Raw genomic sequence first — 6,826 nt, forward strand, 5'->3', positions numbered from 1 at the left:
GAATACTTGCAAAACAATCTCTTTTAAATGTGAGAAAGTACCAACCAACTTTGTTCTAAGTGCTGGTGGCCCAAGTATAACTCTTCATTTCTTTATTTATTCTGTGTGTGTACAGAATACAGAAATTGATACGATTTTGATGGTTGCCAAAGTCGTTCTAACAATTGGCACTTTGTAAAATTCATCCTATGCCATTCTTGAAGCTTCCGCGTTCCTGCTTTTGTTCAATTCTAGTTCAGATTCAGAAGACATATTTATCCCCTGTTTTTTACATATATATGTGTCTGAAACTAAAAACATTTGAATTGAAAATATTTAAATTTCTATTTTTTTAAATTCTCGGAGGGAGCCATGGCCCCCATGGCCCCCTCCCTGGATCTGCCACTGACCTGTGATTCTTCTGGGTTTACTGCGATTTTCCATTGAAAGCTTCAATCTTACAACTAATTTAGAGTATCTTGTAGGCATCTTCTCGCTAGGTGTGGATCCAGTCTTCTCGCTGTTGTTGTTGTGTCATCGGTATATAGACTGAGCATGTGTAAGGAAATGTGTGATGTTAATGCCTTCTAGGTCCAAATTAATTAAAACTCTCTTTCTTGGTTCAGATGCATTATATTTACAATCAACTCCATCAATTACTAACCATAACAACGTGTTTACATATAACAGTAACGACCTACCTTACATTAACTAAATACTGAGTACAATAATATCTATATCATGGGAGATTCACTTTTATATAGAATAAACTATTTCAACATCACGCGCGGCCTCGGTCATGGGCGTTCGATTATATTATTTACTTTGGTTATTAACTTTCAATAAAAACATCTTATTGTACAGGGTGATATTATAATACTTCACATGGTTTGCGAGGTGGTTGGTGTATCCACAATGTATATGGTATATAGAAAGGGTGACAGTAGGGATTGTCACAAACTCGAGCTTAGTCCGGCTCGGCTCGTTTGACGAGCTCAAGCCGGTTTGTTTCTTGCTAGCCAAGCTTAGAGCCGAATTAAAGTTTTTTCGAGCCGAGCCAAATTCGAAACGAGCCGAGCTTCCCTTAACGAGCTTGTCAATATTTTAGCTAATACTTAATACTTTTTGTAATTCATTTATTTCCGCTAAGACGGATACTTTTGATCCAAAATAAGTACCGAATTCAGACTACAAATATGAATTCTCAATATAGAGTGTGTCCGTAAAATATGGAATAATCGAAATTTCGAGCCGAGCTCAATCCCCTGTGGAACTCCACCCTCGATCATTTCGAGTTCACACAGAACCAGTGACTTTTCTATAGGGCTTTTCATCGATTGTCATTTGTTTCGAGCTTCTGTCATGTGTCATCAAATATTAATATATCTACGTCATACGTTATTGGAATATACAAATGATAAAAACCAAAGACGTGTGACTTAGATATCTTAATATTATACGACAAGTGACAGAAGCTCGAAACAAATGACTGTGAATGAAAAGCCCTATTGACTAGATAGGACGAAAAAATGTATGTCATGGCCTTGCTGTATCCTGGTTGGCCCATTGTACCCATTCGAGGCATACTTTGTCAAATACCTTACTGCCGTCTAGGAATGCAGTTAGCAGCGTATTCTTCCTGGTTGAATCTCTCTGTGATGTACCTACTTATTCGATCAACCTTCATCTGTAACTCACCGGAGGGTTCAATTCTGAAACCAAATTATGTGTTTCCGGTATCTTGCCTATTGTTTCCTAGCTTCTTCTTTTCCTAGCTACAAAGAAAACTTCTCAAAAGAAGTCCTCAAAACAGATGTTAAGTCCTCGTTACAATAAATTGTGGTTTAATCTCATATAAAACAATATTAAATTAACTTAAATATTACAGAATTTTGATATTTATTTATAAAGTAAACAATAACAATAATTATTATTATTATTATTGGAAAAGGTTAGTAAGTAAAAGTATAATGTCCGGTGAATTAATGTAGAGCGACCTCTATGGACTAGTAGTAAAAGTAAAAGGTCGAGTGAAATATCACTGGGCGAAATAAATCAATAAAATCTCTAAACAAAGCAAAACCTGTAAGATGTAAGTAATTAAAATGACAAAAAATATATATTATTTAAGATATAAATCAAATAAACAAAAATTTCATTATATAAAGAAATATTTGCGAATGTATTATTTAATTGATAATTACACATTAAATCCATGTTTTTATCCATTTTTAGTCCAAGGAATACATTTCATAAATATATTATTACAGGATTGGATTCCACAAATAAAATGTAATATTTTCTTCACCAGAAAAAAAATAAGTACGATTACGATGTGAAAATAAAGGTATACCTAGTCATCTTTAGTCGTTAGTTTTTTCTATATTTTTATTCCTATACTTTCAGTACAGAAAGTTACTGAAAATAATATGTGCTGGAGTAACAACAAACTGTAGGTAATGTAGAAGCGTTGATTGAAATTTAACATCAATCAACGGTAGAAGATAGTGATTTTGATATTGAAGTACAAATTAATATTGCAGGGCTCTGTACCTACATCGCAATGTAAGTTGCCTAACAATGGGGGCAGATATATAAATTATTATAATATTATTATAATAATATGCGATTGCATGATCTATTCTCATTAGCTCACTACTCACTTACACACCCCGTGGCGTTACAACCCGTCGTGGGCTTTAGCCGACACGACAACATTCCTCCAATTTTCTCTGTATTGAGCAATCTCCATCCAGTTCTCTACGCCCATAGCTTTCAAGTCCACGTGGTCTTCTTTTAGTTGGGACTTCTTCCCATACCAGCTTTATTGTTCTTTCGTCAGAATGTCTCCTGAGGTTTTCTACCTTTTGGAGTCTTCTGGACTTTATTTCTTTATTATGTATAAAATAATCAAAAGTGTCAACAAAGGAAAAGGAAGAGGATACATAATGGAATACACAGAAGTAAAAAAAGGTACCTACTCGGTTAAGCAGAAGACGCAATATTGATAATCAAAGATGAAGATAGTCTGCAAAGACTAGTACCCACATAGATTTAACGAAGGGCATTAGAATTTAATATGAATATCTCATCTCAAAGAATTAAAACAATAGGAATCAGCAAAGGACCAACTAGATGCAAAAAAGAGATCGACAGCATCTTCTTCTTCATGTACCATGTCCTTTCAGAACGTTGGTTACCATCATAGCTATTTTAATTTTATTCACTGCCACCTTAAGTAGCATGCTTGTATCAACAGGAAACTTTTAATGTTCTTCTATATCACCAGATTTTAAAAGCCTCAAGGCGATTTAGATCGATTTTATTCACAGTCCAGGACTCGACACTATAAAGTAAGACCGAGAACATGTATCAGCGAAGTAGGCGGATCCTCAATGCCAATTTTAGGTCTCTGTTACATAACACCTTGGACATCCTTCTAAAAGCGGCTCTAGCCTGCTCTATCCTAGATCTAATTCGGCCGTGATTTTCTACGTTACAATTTAGTTGCTCTCCAAGGTAAACGATTTTATCAACTTGCTAAAGTTTGGTATTATTTACATATATAGACGGTTTTATATGCTGTTGTTTACTTATTACTAGTATTTTGGTTTTCCGTATGTTCAGATCCAGACCTGCCTCCCTAAAACTCTCAACGACACTATCAAGTAGTGTTTGCAGATCTTTTTGACTAGAAGCTAGGAGTACTGTATCGTCCGCCTATCGCAAATTATTGATAACTTCACCGTTCACAAGTATTCCTTCTTGTTTTTTAGAAAGTTCTTTTCTAAAAATTCTTTCGGACTAAACGTTGAAAACAGGGGTGACAAGAGGCATCTCTGCCGTACCCCTCTTTTAATATTAAGAGCCTGTGATTCCACACCATGTACTAAAACTGATGTTGTTTGATTCCAATATAAATTTGCAATTATTCGAACATCTCTGCCGTCCAAGCCTATGTCTTTTAGAGCTTCGATCAATATAGAGTGCTTAACACGATCAAATGCCTTTTGGAAGTCAATAAAACAACAGTATATGTCTACAGATATATCTCGACATCTTTGAGCAAGTACGTTCATTCCAAACAATGCATCTCTCGTTCCAAACCCGTTACGGAAGCCAAAGTGTGTGTCATCCAGGTATTCCTCGCATTTATTGTAGATACGACCATGTATTACCTTCAGAAAAAATTTCAATAAATGGTTTAACAAACTGATGGTTCTATAATCAGCACAGGTTTTTGCTGTTGTCGTCTTAGGTAGAACTATAAACAGTGAATTAGACCAACCATTAGGTAGTTGTCCGCTGGCGATAGCATCAGTATTGAACAAGTATTGGAAATAGAATACTTTGGAATTACACTGTCCAGCTGTGAAGAACTGGCAAAGAAGTAAGAGATCAAGTACCTACAAAAAGCAAAGAGACTGGCGAGATGCCTTAATAATGCTATATGGCGAAACCGACATATTAACAATGAGATGAAATCATTTATAAAGCCAGTGTAAGCAGGGCCCCCGCTACCATATGTGCAAAGTGTACAATGCACACGGCCGGCCATCCTTTAGGGGCACCAAAACCCGGAGTTAAAAATTGCAAATAAATTGGAGAAAAAAACAAAAAGTAATTTTAAAATAAAAGTTGAGAAATTAAATAGGATTAGGTATAAATAGGAGAAAAAGAGGAGAAAAACAGAATACTTTGGCCATATAACTAGAGGACCTAAATACCATCTACTTCCTCCTTATAACACAAGGAAAACTTTCATGGTTGCGTTGTATTAGACAATGGTGTGTAACCACAACCACAGTAGAAAAATTATTTCGCGCAGCAGCCGATAGAGAAAGCCGATAGGGACTTAGTAAACAGGATGATGACCAACGTCTGAATACGGACACGGCACCTAAAGAAGAAGAAGGTATACATCCACACGAAATTTTATTAGTACATCATTCAGTTACTGCCGATTCCTATGTGCGAGAAAATGTCAGAAGTCATGAATTTTAATTTATTTTATTATGATTTTATTCTGTTTCTTTCATTTTGATATTTTAGTATGCAAATAATAGTCCATTTATTCACGGTTTTTGATGTGAATTTTAAAGGATCGTTTGTATTGACATGAAATTTGGCATACAGATAGCTAACACGTCATAGAAAAAAGTGTATTGTGCCGATGTCTGCTTTTTGCCCTGGGGGTGACTTTCACCCCTTCTCGGGGGTGAAAAAACATACGTTCAAAATATGTCCGGAATTGGATAAACTGACTTCCTAAGCAACTTTGGTTCTTATAGAGTTAGTTCACAGTTTCAAAGTCAATACTTTATTTGCGCGTATATTTATAAGAGTTATTTACGAGTGAATATGTTCATTCGCAAGAAACCCCGTTTTAGACACTTTTTCGCAAATAACCCAAAAAGTAAGTATTTTGTCGAAAAATTATCTTAGAAAAAATCTAGCTTACAAAAAAGTGAAAAAGGGGTATATTTATGAAGACCCAGTAGAAGCAGATTTGTAACTAATGAAAAGTAGGTCCTTATTCGTCAAATTCCAAATCGAATATTTCAACGTGAAATAACCAAAAAATAAAGCACTTATCGGGGAATATTAATTACAACTTCTTTAAAGTGTTTAAAAAAAGCCCGCTCAAAATAATGGCTCCTTATTTTTTTGGTAAAAAAAAATCGTAAAACTCACTTTCTCTAATTAGCATTCCAAATGAAATTAATCGTCACAGCTTTATCATTTACTTTATATTATGTATTATTTATATTTTATCATTTGTAAGTTTCATCGGTTCAAAGTGCCTTATTTTTGGAAAGATTTGGTTTTTAAATAATTTTTTTTAAATTCCGTTTTTTTTTTTCAGATAACTTAAAAACTATTAGTGATACCAAAAATCTCAAGCAGTAAAAAAATGTAGGTTTTGCTTTTCTGAATATTTTGGATTTTTTGTTTTCCTGTAGGACAAAAATTTGTTAAGAGGAAACAGTAGCGATCAACAGGTAGCGAGCAACAGGTAGCGAAAACGCGTTCCAAGATTGCGGCTGTAATTTTGAATATTTTTTCGAGATATTTGGCACACTTACTCGTAACATAATAAAGAATGGCAGTACAGAGCCCAATTTGAAAAATATATTAATATGTGGAAATTACTCTGTAATTAAATATAATACGAAAAAAACGAGCCTGTACCGCCATTAAGAAGAACAAGAAAATACACTTTCTTCAAATAAACTTTTTTATCCGATGCGTAGATTTTGTGTCATTTTGGAACTACTAATGAAATAAAAAATTTTAGTAGTTCCAAAATGACACAAAATCTAGGCATCGGATAAAAAAGTTTATTTGAAGAAAGTGTATTTTTTTGTTCTTCTTAATGGCGGTACAGGCTCGTTCTTTTAATATTGTATTTAGTTACAGAGTAATTTCCACATATTAATATACTTTTCAAATTGGGCTCTGTACCGCCATTCTTTATTATATTACGAATACGTGTGCCAAATATCTCGAAAAAATATTCAAAATTACAGCCGCAATCTTGGAACGCGTTTTTGCTACCTGTTGATCGCTACTGTATCACCTTAAGATATGACTGTTCAAAATTTGCATACACTCGTGATTAGTCGCTCGTTTAAGTCCTTTTAACCTATAAAACTTGAGATCGTATAAACAACACATAAGTAAAATAACTTGTGGCGTCTTGTGGTGAAGCGGTAACGATTAATTTCATTTGGGATGCAATAAAGGGGCGATTTTCATGATTTTTTTTTTACCAAAAAAAGGGACCAACTCTATGTTGAGCGAAAGTTAGGTCCTTATTACTTAGTTTTGATGTTAGAACTTAAAA

Source organism: Diabrotica virgifera, chromosome 1 (genome assembly GCF_917563875.1).
Source record: "Diabrotica virgifera virgifera chromosome 1, PGI_DIABVI_V3a".
Lineage (NCBI taxonomy): Eukaryota > Metazoa > Arthropoda > Insecta > Coleoptera > Chrysomelidae > Diabrotica > Diabrotica virgifera.